The following is a 20618-nucleotide window of genomic DNA, read 5'->3' on the forward strand; positions in this document are numbered from 1 at the left end:
AAACTGACATCAAAACAGATTCGTCCATGAGCAAAAAGAACTATCCACTTACTAAAACTTAAAGGAGAAGACAACTTCTGCTCTCATTCTTATTCCTCTCTTCTGAACATGTGGCTTGGGACTACACTGGCTCTCTCCTAGACTTTCTGTAAATGGCAAGAGAACATGTCTTCTTTGCTTTTCACCTGGAAGACATGGCAGCTATAGATACACATGCTTGTCTAGATAAACCTGAGATTATACTTCAATCCTCTGGACTTGTGTTTCTCTGAATATAAGTGGTGAAACAGCAATCTTAAGATGGATGATCCTATGCCCTAAACCAGAATTAAAAAGACCCACCAGAGGTTCTAGTCATCATCCTGCTCTTGGGTCATGACCAGAACAGACTCCTGCATTCCTTGAACTCTGATATTTGAGTATCCCATGTTCACTCAAGAGCAGTGCTAATTGAGAAAGACTTAACAGTTCTTCTTGGAAGGAGACACATGACTCCCAGCTGGAGCAGAGAGGGAACCACGTCAAGAGCATGGGTATGAGATATTACCAGGACCTTTGGGAACCCGGTTGGTGGTTTGGTCCTAGATGGGTTGATGTTTGTACTGTTGAATAGTCAATAAAATGCGTATACATTGAAAAAAGATGTATAATCCTTGTCTTAGTCATGAAGGCTTGAGGACCCCTGAATCTGGGTGATGCTGACCCAATAAGAGTTCAGCCTTGAAGCAACTTCTCAGAGGAGATAAACTCCAGCACAGCACAGTTGTTCAGTTGACTCAGAGCCAAGATTAAGTGAAATGCCTGTTCAACAGTCTCAAGGAATGTTTCAGGTTTAAAGGATGCTGGGAGTTATACATTATTGTGTCATGCTTTAAATCCCTATCATCATGTACTTATGAGTGTTTTGTATTTAAACATGTCCTTGGGGGAGATAACAAATAGTTGTCCTATAATTTGATCAACTTTAGACATAGAATACCCCTCTGAAATGGACCTTGTTAATCAGTTTTAAGGAGACTCCAGAAATGAGACATACTAAGTTTTAAGTGACTTTCCCTGGTGATCTAGGATGGGTAAAATTGGCATGGTCACCCTTCTCTTTGGGGATAGAATATGCCAGGACAGTGGCCCATCTACATGACTCCAGAGCTGAGTTCTCTTAGTGGTAAAAGTGTGCAAATATACACACTCCCAGGGTATTGAATCTTTACGTATGTATACAGAGCACAGTTACGTTAACTGGGAGATGCTGGCAGTTGAGCGGATGAGGAAAAGTTTCACATAAAAGATAACACTTAAACTGAGCCTTGAAGAAAACAAGGGATACTAAGAGGTCAAGGTGGAGGGGGTGGCATTTTAGGAATGGAAGGATATCCTCTGTGAAGATATAAAGATAGGAGATGGAGCTTTATGTGTGAGAAACATCAAGGCAGTCAGTTTAGCTGGACCATAGCACATATGGAAAATTGTCTATGATAAGGCTGGAAAGATAATGACAAGATTAGAAAAGACTTCAAATGCCCAAGAGAGGATTTTATGTTGGACTCTTGAAATAACAAGAATGATATGGTCAGCCCTGAATTTTAGGAAAATCACTTGGATGACAGTGTACAATGGATTGGAGTGGGGAAGATGAGTTGGGGAGATAAATTAGGGACCTATTATAATGATTCAGGTGAGAACCTATACCTATGGAGGTGGCTGTATGGATGGAGAAAAGGAAACAGATGTTGGGGATGTTGTCGATATAGAAAGACAAGATTTGGCAAATGACTGAATATGTAGAATGAGTGAGAGAAAAATCAAGGATTTTGCCAAGATTATAAACCTGGGTGACCTAGATGACTTTCAACTGAGTTTCTAAAATTTGGTTTCTGCAGTCTGGGGTTCCCAGAAAAAAGAACTTCTCTAATATGGATGTGTCTCTGAGTCTCTTCTCCCAGATCCTTCAATATGGTAGAATGATAGGGTAGACAGTCCAAAACCCTAGGTTCAAATCTCACATCTAAAAACCAGCTATGTGACAGCTTTCTCTGAGTCTCAATTTCTCCAGATGAAAAGCAAGATAAAAATATCTGTCGAACCTACCTTATAGGATTGGTCTGGGGCTTAAACATTAAAGCATTCTACACATTTTAAAGTACTGTATATAAAGGGGGGGAAAGATGCAATTTTTGACAATTCAACTTAGTTGAAGTAGTCATAGAAGGCAGATAATTTAATCACAATGTAATAATGAGGTGTTAAACTAATTGTGAAGATGTACCTATGCCACTTTTCTTTATGAGGTGCCAGCTCCTCTCTGATTGAGCCAAAAAGGGCACAACTGAGAAAATCAATTGGCTGTGTCTCTGGGGTCTTTAAGTAGCTAAGTGCTGAGGACCTCCGAGCTTTGGAGCAATTGTGGTGGTGCACTTAAAATGAAAGAAAGGTAAAGTATGCTTTTCAAAAACTATACTGAATGGCAAACCCAAATCAAAGATAGTCACAGAGATATCCTAGAATTTTGGAATGAGTCTCTTAAAGAAAATGAGAGTGACTCTTATCTATTAGTTGGAAAAAGTAAGAGTTATTTCAGCCGTAGTTGTTTCCCAGTGTTTTGGTTTGGGGAGATTTGGGGCCAAGGTTGCTTTTCTATTGTGTTGTTTTGTTCTGTTTTTAATTGCTGACTCACAATCCTCTACAACCCTGAATCCAGCTTCTCTTCAACCATCTTTACTCTTCATGAACACTGCCCACTCTCTTCTAGACACATTTTCTTTTTGAATATGTGTCTGCTATAAAAATTCATTGAGTTCAATTCATCACTTTCATTCAAATCTTCAAATATAATGGGAAAGGGGGCACTCTTTTCCTCTTATCTAACTCTCAGTGGCAATAGGGTTTAGCATCGATTTGCCCAGAGGGGAACAATATAATCATTTCTTCTAGAGTTCATTAGCTTGAAAGAGTTTGAAGTACAATTAAGGGAGCAGAGACACTCAAGACAAGCACAGTTAACAGGGAGACAGTCACCTAAAGAAAGCAGCCATTTCAAGGATGCAGTCAGAGACAGATAGATAACAAAGATGCAGCACAGTAAGAAAGGAGAAGCCCCCTGGGATCCCAGCTAAGCTGCCTTCTCAGAAGAGATACTGTGCCCAAGGTTACTTCATGAGGACTCTGCAAAGACAGAAGAGACTTCCAGGCCCTACAGTGTCAGAAGCTGTGAGCTAGCTACCTTTCTCACATGTGTATCCTACACTCTCTCCCTACCAGTGTACTCTATATTTGAGCCCACTTGAGTCATGATTTCAATATGTATTTGTGGGAATATGCCCCTGAGCTTTATGGGGCCAGGAAAAATTTTATACCTACCTTATTTTTTTTAACTCTGATGTCCTTGGTCAAGAGCTAATCAGAGGCAACTAGTTGGTGCAGTAGAAAGAACACTGGACCTGGAGTCAGGAAGACCTGAGTTCAAATCCATCCTTCTACACTAGCAGCATGTCCCTGGGTGAGTCACTTAACCTCTGTTTGCCTTAATCCAGTGGAGAAAGAAACGGCAAACCACTCCAGTATCTTCTTCAAGAAAATTTCACAGACAGCACTGGCTTACTATGGTCCATGGGGTCACAAAGATCTGGACATGACTCAATAACAAGAATAAATGGCTAATTATGTCTACTGACTAAATGTTAGTAAGAAGTACAATTGTAGAGGGTCATGAGCTAAGATAGTAGTAGCTCACTGAAAGGTTACCCCAAGCACCAAAAGGACAGTCACCCTCTGAGGCCCCAGCCCACAATTGTGAATTCAAATTGCAGCAGCCCAGAGAAAATGTTGCATACAGATGTCAGTAATTATTACCCCCAGGGTGTCTGGTGCCTTTTAGCATTTCTTGATTCCATCCTCAATGGCAGAAGTAAGTCTTCTAGCAATGTCCGATCTTCAATGATTTAGCCTTCTGGAAACATCTCTAAATGTTTCTGATTTTTTGCATGCTTTGACTCTCCCCATCATCTTGAATGCCCACATGAAAGCCCAAATTCAGTATCATGCTGTGACAAACTCACTCTACCATTATCCTCAGCATCAATTATCATTCCACAGAAATGACTATAGATGTTGAAGACCTATAGATTTAGTTCTATGAAATTAAGATGAATGTATACTAGCACAGTAGATATCTCAGAATATGACATTAGTTATTTCATGGGAGTTTTGTTATTTATTAAAAATAAATACTCGATAAGTTTTTTCCTTGTTTGTCCCTTCTTCTAAAAGTCAGTTGCAACTTTAAAATTCCGCTTGGTTGAAGATTCTAGGAAGCTAGGTTTTAGATCATTGAGATTTACTGTACCATGGGCTCTCACGTTCTAAAATATAATTTACTTTCATGCCCCAAGGATCCATCAGTAAGGGTAATACCTCCACCAATTTAAATCATAACCTTTCTTAATACTTCATCTATGAACACCCCAAGGGAATAGAAGCTACTTACAGAGATTGACTCATTAAGGGCTGGAGATGGTAGCATCTCATTTGTACTATACACAGACATAAGATTGAGTGTGTAAGCCAGAATCTCTGAGAATACTGAGGATGATAGCAAAAGTTAAAAGGAATTTACTCATCCTAACCTAGCTAAGAGTAGGAGCCGGAGAACTTTCAACTGGGAGTAGAAGCGAGCCTGTAGAATTAGAAGGAAAGTATCTTAACAGCTGTCTAGTAGGCACTTTTTTTGAAGGGAGTTTTCTAGATATGGCTGTGGATCTAACTCATAAAAGACCCAAAAAGTTTTTAGATGAATTCTTAAAGTGTATTGTCTCAGGGGGCAGTCTTATGAAAGGTGGTAACAATCTTACCACCATTCTCACACACCACCAAGAAGCCACAGCAGGAACAGATAGGTCCAGTAGATGGCAGTAGTCACTTAGAAGGAGAAAAGTAGATTTTGGACAGTAAATCTGTGTGTTTTGTAAGCCCAGGGGAGGGTCCACTGGGAGCAGTGGGATATCAGGGACAAGGAAGAATCTGAGTTCATGGCAAAAGAGAGGTGAGAGGGATAACTGGGAAGCTTGACAGGTTTAGCTGACTGTGAGAAGGCAGAGATGTGAAGGGCACTCCAGGTGGACCATAGCTCTTCCTCCCCAACAAGTAGGAGCTTTTCAGGATGTGATCCATTCCTTCATTAAGCAGTCAGTCTGTGAGAGCTTGTACCCCTTTGTGAAGGGGAAAATCAAAAATTAATCTACCTCTTTGTTTTCCTTTGTATGATATTTTGCTATTGTAATTAAATGCCTTCCTGATTGATTTATGCTTCTTGCCTTTTTGGATGATAGAAAAAGAAACTCAATGAGGGTGAAATATGCATTTGCAGAATTATCATACCCAAAATACACCTACACTGAACCTGGGGTAGCAAATGATTCCATAGTCCAGTAGCATATATATTGCATCTGTGACTTGATATGGCCAAAAAAATTTATCACTTGATGTCCAGCTCTAAATTTAACTCCATTTGACTTTAGACAATAGAAATACAATCCACAACTAGTTCCATAAGGAAGTAGCATGATATAATGAAAATAACACTGGATTTGGTGCCAGAGAACCTGAATTCAAATGCTGATCGTACCATTTGATACCTATGTAATCTTAGAAAAGAAACTTCACTATTCTGGACTTGGTTCCTCTTCTGTGAAATTAGGGATTTAAAATAAAGGGTCTCTAAGGCCTTTTCTGTCTCTAAACCTATGATCCCATATTACCTTTGTACAATCCTCAAGATAACTTAGATTCAGGTCCAAAATAAAAAATAAAAAAAAGGTCTGGGTCTCTTAGAAATGTTTCAGTTGGTTATCTATGTGGTCACTAGTTTTAATATTCTTTTATTTGGCTCTGAAATTAGCATAGTAATTACAATTAAAAACACATCACCTGTATCCATAACAGGACATACCAAACCCACAATCATACATAAACCCACCATGAAAAACTGGGGTTCACAAGATTTTTGTGTGTATCCTATAACACGTTAAAAAAAAAAGATATTGAAGGAGATGATTCAATTAATAGAACTGGAACTCTAGAGTCTGGAAGACCTAAATTCAAGTTTAATCTCAGACACTTAGTAGCTATGTGATCTCAGGCAAGTCACGACTGTGTGACTCAGTTTCCTCATCTGTAAAATGAAAATAATTTTATAATAATAAAATGAGATAATATAGTTATAAAATACTTTATAAATGTTCATGTAACATATAAATGCTAGGTGTTATTATAAGAAGATTTGAATTGCTTTTGAGCATATTAACAGGATATCATGGTTATATAAACATGTTCATTTGTTTTTCCAATTTGCAGTATGGAAATCTGGCCAAGATAAAGTTTTCAGTTTTTACTATTTAAACAGAAAGAATAATTAATCAATATGTTTTTTATGTTTCCAGTTCCCCATTTCAAACACTAAACTGACACCTTAAAAAATTGTTGTTGTTTGTCCCTTGTTCCCAAAAAGGACCCTGGCATCGATAAGGTGATGCCATGACTTGCAAGAGAATTGGATTTAAGTGAGGGATGGCTGTGCAAAGTCACCAGCCTCACTTTCTTCTCTGGAATCATCTGGCCCCAGTGGCAAAATATAGATCGGGGCCACTGGAGTTGGCTCCCAAAATTATAATCCTGAAGACTGAATGAAGTACTTTGGGGTGAGTTTATATATGTACGTAGGTTTGTTATGGTCTGTTAAGGATATATTCTCTTTAGAACAGGTGATGTATTTTAGTTACTGCACTAATTTCAGAGGCAAGTAGGGATATGAAAACCAAATACAAAATTTTCTTCCTTCTGTATATGCTGACTGAAAATGGCTTGCCAATATGGATAGGTAAACCTTCTTGGTGTTTGTGTTGCTAACTATTTTATATCCATCACTTCAGTGTGGAGATCTTAAAATATTCACTCTAATTTACTCCTCCTACTCCATTAACTTCTAACTTTTCTTGTTTTGCCTTTTGCCTCTCAAGTCCATGCTCTTTAAGCACAGCTTAAATAAAGTGTCTAAGTCAAAGGTGGGATGACTAGGCATCTCTTTTTTAGGAAATTAATCTCCCTTTGCTATTGCTGCACCTATGTTCCAAGAAGTCATTGGAAAAAACAGTGAGTAGTACCAATGCTTTCAGGTGTGTCTCAGCAAAATGTTATTTATACAATTAATATTCATTTCCTTTTGTCTTAGGGGAGGGCAAATTGATGTTGTTAATACAATATCAGAGTTAGAGTCAGAAAGTTCTGGATTAGAGACCTGCCTCTGGCGCAAAAGTTGACAGATTTGGGACTAAACTGTACTTTAGAAGTCATTTAGCTCAACTCCCTCATTTTGCAGATTAGGAAACTGAGATGTAAAAAGTTCCAGTGACTTGTCCAAGTTCACCCAGGTAGTAAATGGCAGGTTAGGATTTAAATCTGGACCTTCTGACTCCAAACCCAGTGCTCTTGCAATGTTGCCTCTCCGAATTAACTGGCTGACATTCTCAAGTGATTTAATTTCTTAGAACACAAGACAATATCAAGATTAAAAATTGCAAGGGAGTTGTCAGTCTGCATCTGTGGAGGGAGTTGCTATGCTTAGAGTTCTCTAAACCATTCAAATTATAAGTCAGCAAAAATGAAGTATACTTCCCACCTTCTGCTAGAGAGGTGACAGATTTACAATGCAGAGTAAGACACACATTTTTAGACATGGCCAATGTGGGGATTTGCTTTGCAGTAGTATGCATATTTGTTATGAGAGCTTTCTTCCTTCTTTCTTTCTTTCTCCCTCCTTTCTTTCCTATCTTCTTTCCTCTCTTCCTTCCTATTTTCCTCCCTCCTTTTTTCCTCCCAACCTTCTTCCCTTTCTCTATTGCTCCCTTCCTTCCTTCATCTCTTCCTTTCCCTCCCTCTCCTTCTTACTTACTTCCTCCCTCCCTCCCTTCCTTCTTTTTCTTCCTTTCTTTTTTCCATTCTTTCTTCTTGTCTTATTTCATTTCTGCTTTCTTTCCTTCTGTCCTTCCTATGTCATTCATTCCTTTCTTCTTCCTTTCCTTCTATCCATCCCTGCTTCCTTCTTTCCTTCATTATTTATTTTCTTCTTTCTTTCCTTCCCTTTTTCTTCCTCTATGCATTTTTTTCTTTCTTCATTTTTTGCTGTTGAATTAGGGGATGAGTGAGAGGAAGAGAAATATAAAAATAATCTTAAGTGAAGCTGTAAGTCCAGTTTTCCCCCCCAAAAAATTAAATAAAAATAAAAACCCTACCTTGAAGGGTAAATGAAACAAATGAATATTTTTCATTTTTCTTAGATTCCCTTGTTTCTAGGTTTGCTCTTTGGCATGCCTATGGCTGGATAAGAAATATGGCAATCCATTCCAATAAAGATATGTGTGGGCAAATGGTAAGAAAAAAATTGCATTTATAAATAATCTTTCTTTAAACACCCAAAACACTTTCACAGACATTATTTCACTTTCACAACATCCCTGTCAAGCAATAATCTATCCAACATGAGGCCTAATTTAGAAAGGCAATCTGTCAATACCCAGTCCACTACTCTATGACTTCTGCTGGGTCATCAAGGGGATTGCAGAGATTCAATAAGAGGAATGTCAAGTCATCTTCTCTTTCCTAACATACAAAATCTAATGATATTCTCTCACTACTAACTGCAGCCAATTTAGCACTCCCCTGAGCCCCATTTCTTACCTCACTTCTGCATTTAGCAATACTTGTAAAACATTTTCAACACTATTATCTTCAGTTTAAGAAGAGCTAAGCTGCAAAAGTCTTCTGATTCTGTTTTGATGTTAAAAAGCTGCATAAGAGCTTTTAAATATGCAGGGAGAGGGGGAGCTAGGAAAGGAGAGCACAACACATATCCCAGTGGAAAAGAATCAGATTGTCTCATCCATCCGACTCATATACACATTCATCTAGCATACCTAAAGAAATGAAAAGGGGCCAAAACTATGCTGGGGCAATGTAGAGAGGAAATCTGAAAGTTTCCTCTTCATTGTATAAAATAATTGGATTAGGTAGCAACATTACCCAGAATTCACAAGACACGTATTCAGCCTTCCACTTTCCTTTGACTGTGTAGACCAAGTCAGCTAGTTCAACGCCTTTACTTTATAGATGAAGAAAACAAGGTACAGAGAGGTAAAGTGGATTTACCATCCATACGTAGGCAGAAATCTCAGCCTAGCAAAAATACTTAAACTAAGAATAATATGTCTGCCATAATCATGCTGCTTTGAAATTACCCTGAGTTTGTTCCTTCTTGTCCATTATCATCGTCATTATTGTCATACAGTCCTTTCTTATTTTATGCCAAACTAGTTTGAAGCAAAAGGACATGAATGCAAATATACCTCTATCACTTATTACCTCTGTGAATTTGTGCCTCATTTTCCTCATCTGTTAAACGAGAACATTTCATTAGTTGATCTTAAGTTCCTTTCCTACCATAAATCATAGATCTATGGTCCTATGATCCTGTGTCAGGCTCTCAGGTTCAAACCTGACTCATCCCTAGGACTTGGGTCCTAAGGACATGATGACCAAAATACCCTTTTATTGCCAGTAAGCAATGACCCAATTCCCATACAGCCACCTGAATCTCTTTACATTCCTTCTCTGAAATAGGACCTTAGGGCTCCCTTCCCATCATCTGAGATTTTGATAAGTTTTTGTGGTCAATAAACTAGACTGTGATGTTCTACACAGCTTAGAATACAGATTTGAAACAGAGTCTGTTTGTTTTTTATATAAAATTATAGCAGATGATGAATAAGTTCTTTCGGATAAAGTATGTACTTTATTAAGCCATACTATCATTTTAAAAAACTTTTTTAAATTGACCTGAGAATTTCAGCACTACATTTAGTACATTCCTATGACTAAATGAGAAACACTTTTAACAGACTCTCCATAATCTCAAAACAGTAATAAACATGCCAAATAAGACAAAAGAATAATGAGTTGTTATTTAGTTATGTCAGACTATTAGTTACCCTTTTCGGCGCTTTCTTGGCAAAGACGCTGGAGTTTGACAGATGCTCATTTGACAGATGAGAAAATGAAGCAAGCAGGGTTAAGTGGATTGCCTAAGATCACATTGCTAGCAAGTGTCTGAGGCCATATTTAAATTCATGAAGATGAGTCTGCCTGACTTCAGGCCCTGCACTCTATCTATTGTGTCACCTAGCTACCCATAACAACCAAAGGGATTGTGAAGAAATTCTAGCAAGTAAGACTTTATAGAAAAAAACTTATAGAAAGACTAAAGAAACAAGCAATTGAAATGAAGATCTCAATGCATTGACAACATAGAGCTAACAGCTAAAATGTATAGAGTGCTTTACAGTTTGCAAAGCACTGTACATATATTATCTCATTTGATGCTTAAAACAACTCAGGAAGGTAGGTGCTCTTATCCCCATTTTGGAGATGAGAAAACTGAGAGGTTAAGTGACTTGTCCAGAGTCACACAGCTAATAAGAGCATGGGACAATTCAGATCTTCCTGACTCCAAATCTGATATCCACTCCACCACCTAGCTATCTATTATACAATGGCATATTATAAAATAAAAGAAAGAGAATAGAAATTTCCAGAGGGAAATAATATTTGTAGTACTACAAATAAATCCCTAAAAGACAGAATGGAACAACCATAAAAACCTTCAGAGTGGCTTAGAAGTTTAATAAAAGACTTAAAGGAAGATCTCATATATATGATGGTGAAAATCAAATCTCTCAAAGAAGGATGCAAAAGATGTATATTAAATTGATAGCTTAGAATAGATAGTGGGAAATCTTAAATCAGTAAGCTCTGAGAAAGATAATAACAGAAAGGGGAAAAATGCTGAATTTAAATAATAAATGTGAGATATTTCAAAATAAAAGGCAGAAAAATTGGAACAATTATGATCTCTACAAATAACTTTAAAGATAGCACTTGGTTAAAAACAAACAAACAAATAAACCAAAAAAATGATTGACATGTCAGAAAAACATGAGGAATTTTTTAAAAATCTGAACTCCACATTTCAACAAATAAATGAATAAAATTCTGAAAGTATTGAAAAGAGAAGATAAATACAAATTAATTGAACCTATATAACACCATCAGGGAAGAACAAGCTAAACTCATAGAGAAATTTAATCTCTATGATCCAGAACTTCATAATTGAAGAAAGAAGTAGAAAGAGAAATAAATTTACATATCAAAAGATAATAATTCAAATCATACAATATGACTTATTGACAAAAATGAATGAAAGAAAATGCTGGGATATAATATATTGAAAAGAAAAGGAAGTCATCTTGCCTCCCAAAATAGTATATTCTACAAAGCATGATACTGCTTAATACGTAAACTAGAGCTTCAACAGAATCAGAGATTTTAATTTCTTCTGAAAATAAAGATTTTATTTTAAAAAAAAAGAACTAAGCAAAGCAGTTGACATGTAAAATATCCAAAAAACAGGGAATTAATCAGGTAGTCAAGCCCAAAGAGAAATAAATAAACAATTGTTAAATTTGAGATACCAATCCCAAAGATGTGGAACAGTGAGAAGTAAACTAACTGGGGGAAGAAAATGGAACAAGTGGCTGTGGAGGAGTAGTGATTTTCATTTCTTCATATAAGTGGCAGAAAGTGAAGAAACTCATTCAAAAAAAGAAGCAAAATGCCTGGGGTCAGGGGAGTAGGGAGACTTTTAATCACCCTCTTACTGAAACTTGATAAAGGGAGTATAAAAAATTTCCATCAGCAAATGTATAATTCAAGGTGAGAAGAGGAGAGAAGAAGGAAGGAGAGGGGAGTAGAGGGAGAAGAAAGGAGAGGGAAGGAAAAGGAAGATGGGAGAGGGGAGGAGAAGAAAAAGGGAAGATTTTTCCAAAGTTACCAGATTACCGATCTTTTAATTACCAAATCTAATGAACTTTTATCAGTTCTCATCCTTCTTGACCTTCCTGTAGGTCTTTATACTGTCAATCACCTTCATCCCTTTGATACCCTATTCTTTCTAGGATTTTATGATGTTACTCTATCCCCACCCCCGTACTGCCTAACTGTTCCTTCTTAGGCTCCTTTGCTAGATCATCATCTAAGTCCACCTGCTAAAGATATGTCCCCCCAGAGCTCTGTGCTAAGCCCTCTTCTCCTTCTGTCCTATTTCATTTGATTATCTCATGAATTCCCATAGTTTCCATTATCATCTCTATTTTGATGATTCTCAGTTCAGTTGATTCAGCCCTAAACTCCAGACTTTAATCTCCAACTGCCTATTAGGCATCTCAAATTGGATGTTCAATAAGTATTTTAAACTCAATATGTCCAAACATGTCTAAAACTGAACTCATTATGTTTTCCCCAATATCTCCTCTCTTCTGAGTTTCCCCACTACTGTCAAGGGCAACTCCACTTTTCAGTCAGCCAGACTCCCAATCTAGGCGTCATCCTTGACTCCTTTTGTTTGTGCATGGTTGTTTCCATCCTGCCTCCCCCATTAGACTTGAGAGCAGGGACTTTTGCCTTTCCTTGTATGCCCAACACAGAACAGTGTGTTTCACCTAGTAGGTGTTTAATAAATGTTATTGACTGACTGAGGGCAGTGGAGGGGAGAGGAATAGATGAAAGGGAAGAGAAAGAAGTAGAGAGGGAGTGGGGAATGAGGGATAGGACAAGGAACAGAAGGGAGAGAGTGAGTGGAGAGAGGAGTGAAGAGGAGGGAGAGAAGAGAGGGAAGGAAAAGGAGAGAAGACTAGAGAAAAAGAGGAGGAGAGGAGGGAGGGAGGAAGAGAATCGGGAGAAAGAGAAGGAGGAAGAAGCAGAGAAAGAAAAGTAAGAGGAGAGGAGATAGGAGGGGAAGAGGAGAGGAAACGAAGAGAGAAAAGAAGGCAGTTTCAAGTTCTGAACAAATAATTTGGGAGCATTTTTTTTTTTAATGTCAAGACCCATTCAAAAATTGAAGACTGTTTCCAACACATAGCAAAGTAATCACTTGTTTCCAAAGGAAATATTAGTCAGTAATGATAAGGACCAGCATTTGCAAAGCCTTTTAAAATATGAAGAGCCCTTTACATAGATTATCTCATTTTAGCTTCACAACAATGCAGAGACATAAGTACTACAGGTATTTTATCCACAATTTTCAGGAAAATAAGATCTAGAGGGACTGGATAATTTACCAGGGTCCACAGAGCTAGCAAGCGTCAGAAGATTCATTTGAATCCTGTTTTTTCCTGGCGCCAAGTCTAGCTCCACACTATACTGCTTTAATACTGACTTCCTCCTCTGTTCCTTCTCTAATTATATATAACTTCAATATTTGCAGTAGCTCAAAAGAAATGTGAGATGAACAAATTTAGAAACACCTCTACTCCAAATGTTTATGTGGACTATTTGTACCTGACCTGTTTTAGAGCCTTTTGAACTCGTACTAGTCTTTCTGATCAGCCACAGTGGGACACACTGTACCCTGACCCCAACATAATGAAGTCATTTTGGTCCTCTTCAAACATAAAGGACAACAATCATCACCTCCATAAAGGGAAAAAGATGCAATCTGATCTTATCGTATTACCAGAAATTTGTCCTGGGAGTCTAGGTAATTTTCATGAATAACTATTAAGTTAGAAAATGAAAAGTCACTTAATGCCAGCACTTAGTAGTTACACTAAAGAGAAACTTGGAGGAAATCAGTTTGGGATTTTTTCTCCCAACACACAACAGATCAAGCAATTCAAAATATCAGTATGAGAAAGATAAAGAGAATGCATTTAGATGTTCAGTTACAATGTGTCTTTTGTTGAACAGATGAGGAAGTTACACAGTAGTATTATTAATTCACAAAGCTCTATTTTATGTAGGACTGACAATTCACTTTAGGGGACACAATTCTCTCCCAAGCTAGGGGATGCAAAATACTCTCTGGGATGAAAAAGCGCAACTGACAATCATAAGTCATTTTCAGGGCATCAAATGGGACACAAACTGGGCTGATTTATACCCAAATGGGCAGAGCTTTATACTCAGAATTTTTTTAATAGCTCTTGCTTCCTGAAGCAAAAAGTTTCTACATTATCTATTCAATTAGGCAGAAAGATTCACTGAATTTCTTGTAAGATGCAGCGGCAGCTCAGATATTGTCTCCAGAATCCTGTATTTATCCTATCATTCTTTCCAACTCAATTATAAGCTCATAACCAATGTAAAAGTAACTGTGAAACCCTTACTTTTCTTTTGTACTAAGAAGACTCCTAAAAAAAGACTGGGTTTTCAGGTCACTACAGAAGAACCCAGGAAAGTACAAATAACTCAGGTGATACGAGACTCCCTTCAGAGATAAATACAATAACTTTAGCAGTCACCACCCAGCTCATGACATACTGTTAGGCCACTGCTATGCCTTTATTCCTTTACATTCTCGTAGCAACAACTCTGAATCGTCTGCTTCTCATTCCTCCCTGTAATGGTCACTTGAAACCTCAAAAGATATCAAAAAACCGCCACTTACCAGTAACTAAAAGACACCTCTGTCCAGCACTCCAGGTTGCACACCACCAGCAGCTTAATTAGAGCCACTGAGGTTGTTTACAATTGCAGGAGCAAGCCCTGGCTCATCATGAGCTCCAGCGGCTTGAACTTTGCAGCATGACTTGCCCTACCACTTTACTAATAGGCTATATTTGTAAGCTGATAACATGATCTGTGATCTTAGAGAAGGGACATGTGCATGAAAAAAATATCCACCCTCTATGACTCAACTCGGCATGAGACACAAGACTTTAATAGCAGAGTGTTATCACAGAGGAAATAATAAAGGCAGCAGGCTAGGGACATGAAACCTGAGATTCTGTGGATTTCTCATACAGATGTGCAAAAAAAATTTTTTTCTGAAAAGAGAATGCAATGAAATTCTAAAGTCTGTTAAATACATGAAGGGGACAGGAAAGGGATGACGAGAGAGAAGAAATTTGCTCAAGGTCCATGCTCTTAACTGTTCTCTAATCACAGGAAGCCAAGTAAATAAAATATGGAAATAAAAAACCAAGTGACCAAGAGATAAAAGGGGCATTTCCTTCAAAGCTCTAGAAAATAGATGCTGATGGTCTATTTATTGCAACATTATTGCTACTTCATGCATTTTATATGAGCTCAGGCTCTCTATAGATATGTTTAATCTTAGGCAACAGTACTTTGCTGCTATTTCCCATTGTAGCGTATGAACTGTATTAAACTGGTGTACTTATCTCCTAAGTCACCTGGTTGGTGACAAAAGAGAAACCTCTAAAAAGGAAAAAAAAATCAGAATGGGAAGAAAAAAAACTTGGTGGTACATGTGCATGTATTTTTTTCATATATATGCATATTGGAAACTGGGATTTACAAGGTAATACAAGAAACCTACAAACCTACAGTGCCCAGTCCCCAGTGGACAAAAAGACAAAAGAGAACACATGATCACTGTAGAATTGGGGATTTTGAGCTGGAAGGGATCTCAGACTCCAACTCCCTCCTTTTCCAGATAAAGAAATTGAGACCCAGGGAGATTAAGTGACTTTCCAAAGGCAACAAAGGTACTATACATAAGTGACCAAGCTAAGATTCAAACTCAAGTCTTCTGACTTCAAATTGATTTGTAAACTTCTGCTTTACCACACTTCTTCCTTTGGAATTAAAAATTACACATTAGGAAAGTTGTAAGATATAATTTCATACTGACTAAATTAACCAAACATGAATTCAAATGACAACTCAAAGGGAAAGCATATAAGGAGACAAATGGATATTGAGGGAGCAGCTAGGTGGCACAGTGATCAAGGGTCAGGAAGATCTGAATTAAAATTTGATCTCAGATACTACTAGGTGTGAGACCCTGGTCAAGTCACTTAAGCCTGTTTACCTCAGTTTCCTCACTGGAAAATGAGGTAGAGAAGGAAATGGCAAGCCACTGTAGGATCTTTGCCAAGAAAATCCCAAATTAGGTCAAGAATTGGGTCTGAACCAACTGAACAACAAGGATATAGAGAATTTATTAACCAAATTTGATTTTGAAGAAAACTAATTAAATATGGAAGCCAGAGCAGGTAGCTGAGTAAAAAAACATTTATTAAGCACCTACTATGTGCCAGGTATGGCTAGGTTTTCAAATGTGACCTCAGACACTGACTAGCTGTGTGACCCTGGACAACTCACTTTACTTCTGTATGGCAATTGAACGGTAGAGTGAATAGAGTGCCAAGCCTGGAGTCAGGAAGACATGGGCTCAAATCCAGCCTCAGACACTTGCAGATTCTGCAGGATCCTAAGCAAGTCATTTAACTCTTCATCTGTAAAATGAACTGGAGAAGGAAATGGCAAACCACTCCAGAATTTGGACCAAGAAAACCCCAAATGGGGTCATGAAGAGTCAGAAACGACTGTAAGGACTCAACAGCAACAAGCCAAAATGTGCCAGGCTTTGCACCAAGCACTTTCCAAATTCTTCTCATTTGAGCCTCACAAGCCTTAGGAGGCAGATGCCATTATTACTTTCCCCACTGTACAGATGAGAAAATGGAGGCAGAAAGATTAAGTGACTTGCCGAGAGTAACACAGCTACCAAGGCTGAGGTCAGATGTGAACTCAGGTATTACCAGATTCCAGACCCAGGGCAGTCTCCACTCCACACCCAGCTGCCTCAGCAGGCTGACCACCACCGCCTGGAAAAGTCCTCTAAGAACAGTATCAGGAACGCTGAGGTTTAAAAGGAGCCGAGATTAACAGTAAACGTTTAGCATAACAAAAGTGGCCACTTTTAAAGTTAGTAATGTGAAGGAAGAGATAAAACAACTCCAGTAGGAGGGTAGGATGACAACCACAAACTGTGGAAAGAAGGCAAAACTGCTCCGTGATTTCTCTTCTGCGCCCTCTACCAAGAAAAATGAAGAAGGAAGAGGAAGAGAAGGAGGAGATCTGACATTTATATAGTGCTGTAACAACTGCAAAGAGCTCTACAAATATTCTCTCATTCTGTCCTCACAACCCACTGAGAAATGGGTAATAATAATAAATAACTAGCATTTACATAGCACTTTGTTTCCCAAGGTGCTTTACAGTTGCTCTTCATAGTAGTCTTGAGAGGCAGGTGATATCATTGCTTCCATTTTGAAGATGAGAAAACTGAGTCACAGAAAGGTTGAGTGACTTGCCCAGGTCACACAGAGAACCTGAGTCCCAAACTCTGGGTGGCATTTCCTATATTGTGACCTTGAACAAATCACTTAACTGTCCAAGGTCTCGGTTTTCTTTCCTTTGTTTTAGCTCTTACTCAGAGATTTATGAAAAATATAAAATGTAAAATGACAATAACTAATACTCATATAGCACACACTATGTGCCAGGGGCTATGCTGAGGACTTTACAATTATTATCCCATTTGATCCTCACAACCACCCTGGGAGGTAGGTGTCAGTATTACCCCATTTTACAGATGAGGAAACTGAGGATGGCTGACTTGCCCAGGGACACACAGCTAGTAAATATCTGAGACAGGATTTGAACTCAGTTCTTCCTGACTCCATGCCTGACACTCTATCTACTGTGCCACCCAACTGCCCTAATTACCCAGGTTGTATGGGGAAATAGGTACTGATATGTTTCTAATGGCAATGGAAATGGATAGAAACTTTTGAAGAACCTGGACATTCAGAACAGCCATGAAAATGGTGATGTACTTTGATCTGAACATTTTACCAGTGGGATTATGTCCCAAAATAGCAAATCACTTAACCTCCTTGCACCCCAGTTTTCTTATCTCTTAAAAGAGAATAAAGATACCCCCTCTAGGACCTAACTCACAGAGCTAGTGTAAAGTATCAATAAGATAATGTACATGAAATGCTTCACAACTTGAAGGGCTATACAGGGTGTTCCCAAAAAGTCAATTCAGTTTTAATTGAGTAAAGCTTAAATTTGTACTAAGATTTTTGGAACATGATGCACATTATTTAGTATTTAAAGAGGATGTATTTATATATACACACATATATGCATGCATTCATATGTGCATACATAAATGAATATCTATATGTTATATTTCTATATATACTGCACAAATGTGCGTACAAAAACATGCTGCAATATGTGTGTGTACATTTCTCCTGGCATATAAGTAGATATAGTGTATACTAGATAAAGTGGTTTAACTACATCTTAATAATATTGTTATTTATATACCACTTTGGAGTTTGCCAAATACATACATTTGTGAGCCAGATTGTTGTTATGTTTGTCCTATGTTTTCAAAGAAGACATGACATCAGAGAAATGACATGACTTGCATTTGCCTTTGTTTTGAGGGAGGGAGGGAGGGCTGTGCAATGTCACCAGTGCAATGTCACCAGCCTCACTTTCTCCTCCTGAGCCATCTGGGTCCAATGATCAGATATTCATCAGGATGATTGGAGATGGCCCATCCAGCTTGATTTAGCATTTTTTTTTTTGCTCATTATAGGGGCCATTCCCTGACTACTTCTTAAAGAGGTCTACTCGCTGAGTGGGTGTTACCTCACTCTAAGTGACTACCTGAATAGGCCTTAGCCTAAAGAGGCCAAGGTCTTCTATTGCATCCTGGGCCATCTCCAGACATCTTGATGAATATCTTGGTCACTGGATCCAGATGAGCCATGTAGGTGGTACAATAAATAGGGTTCTAGACTTGGATTCAGCAAGTCCTAGGTTCAAATCTGATCTCTGACTTGTAGCCATATGACCTTGGACGAGTCATCTAACCTCTCTCTGCCTTAGTTCCTCCTTTGAAAATGTAGATGATAATAATACCAGTCTCCCAGGGTCATGGTGAGGATAAAATGAGATAATATTTGTAAAGCTTTTTACAAACCTTAGAAGACTTATATAAATTAAAGCTATCATCATCATCACTTTATTTGATCCATGCAACAAATTTATGAAATAGGTACTACATAAGGTATTCTTACTCCCTCCTTTTCCAAATGAGGAAACTGAGGCATAGAGAGGTTAAATAATTTGCCCATAATCACAACAGCAAGTAAGCAGTAGCAGGGATTTTAACCCACTTCTTCCTAATTACAAACCCAGCACACCATATTCTGTACTACTCCACATTCGGGGATGTAGCTGGATTTTAGCCCCTACCACGGGTATAGTTAAATTTTGTCCATAGAATAACTGTGCCTCCTTAGAGAGAACTAAGTAAATATTTTTCTTAGCTCCTCTGACACCTTCCTATCATAATCTCATGATATGGAGCAATTGTCTGAGGCTTCTTTTCAATCCAATTCTATGAGCGAAAATATGAGAATTGGTTAATTTGAGGGGTCAAGACTTTCTCGTAAAAGTTTTTAGCTCCCTACCAGCTAGAACAATTTAAAGTTGTTATGTCATTCTTTGTATAATTTTGGATTCTAATCTCCTGGATGTCATGAGCAGTTTGACTAAAGAACAAGCTAGGCTTGACTCTGATGTGATACTAAGTTCTGGATCCTACTAAAGGTTAGGTAGTAAAACTTCTTTTTATTAAATGCAAGGATTTAGAATGAATGTGCAGGTAGGCAAAACCTGAGAGTCATATCTAGTCCTGGGTTCAATAGCAGAGGTATATTATGTATGGATGGGGCTTACTGACATGGATGGTTAATAAACCTAGAATACTGGCATCATTAAGTATAATTGGTGGAACAGGTAAAGTTCTTAGAATTATACAATTAAGCCTGGAAGGAACCCTAGGGATCACTGAGTTTAAATCCAGAAACTATTGAAAGTTTGTGATGTATTTTTAATTCTTCATGGTACAGGAGAAAGTACGCTGGGTTTGGAATTAGAGGACTTGAGTAGGCAATATCTTACTGCAGGTGTGACCTTAAATAAGTCACTTAACTTTCCTAGGCCTTGGTTTCCTCATCAATAAAATAAGGACATTGGACTAGATCAGGTGTTCTTAAGCCCTTTCTGTATCACGGAAACTTTGGTAATCTGATTAAGCCATCTTAGAATAACATGTTAAATACATAAAACAAAATGCATTCGATTGCAAAGGAAATCAGTTATATTGATATTTAGGTATAATGGGGCAACTAGGTGGCAGAAAGGATAGAGTGTTGAGTCTGGAGGCAGGAAGATCTGAGTTCAAATCTGACTTCAGACACTTAGTTGCTATGTGACCCTGGACAAGTCACGTAAGCCTATTTGCCTCAGTTTCTTCATCTGTTAAAAAAAATGACTTGGAGAAGGAAATGGCAAACCACTTTAGTATCTTTGCCAAAAAAAAAAAAAGTCATCATGGGGAGTCAGACATAGCTAAAAAATGACTAAGCAACAATAAAAGATATGATTTCTTTTTGTTTTAATCCAAATACACAGACTCCCTGAAGTCTATCTACAAGCCCCTTGGGGATCCAAGAAGATACTTTGAATCTCAGATTAAGAGCTCTTGTACTTGAGGAAATGTAAGACATTTTACAGTTAAGAATCTATGATCCCAGGAATCTATATACCTAGTTAAAATCTAAAAATGTCGAACTAATTTGTTTAGAGAATATACTTGTCCAGACTGAGAGAATATGGCT

At 38.0% G+C, this 20618-nt stretch overlaps 1 protein-coding gene across 1 annotated transcript in view; it reads right to left on the reverse strand.

Annotated features, from left to right (window-relative positions):
• The window catches only part of LRRC2 (leucine rich repeat containing 2), a 183745-nt gene extending 169020 nt beyond the window's left edge, over positions 1-14725 (reverse strand). Inside the window, exon 1 of the mRNA XM_072596867.1 lies at positions 14546-14725. The gene's annotated coding sequence lies outside the window, so the exon portion shown is untranslated. The remainder of the gene's footprint in view (positions 1-14545) is intronic.
• Positions 14726-20618: the final 5893 nt, after the last annotated feature.

The sequence above is a fragment of the Notamacropus eugenii genome, chromosome 3 (genome assembly GCF_028372415.1).
Source record: "Notamacropus eugenii isolate mMacEug1 chromosome 3, mMacEug1.pri_v2, whole genome shotgun sequence".
NCBI lineage: Eukaryota > Metazoa > Chordata > Mammalia > Diprotodontia > Macropodidae > Notamacropus > Notamacropus eugenii.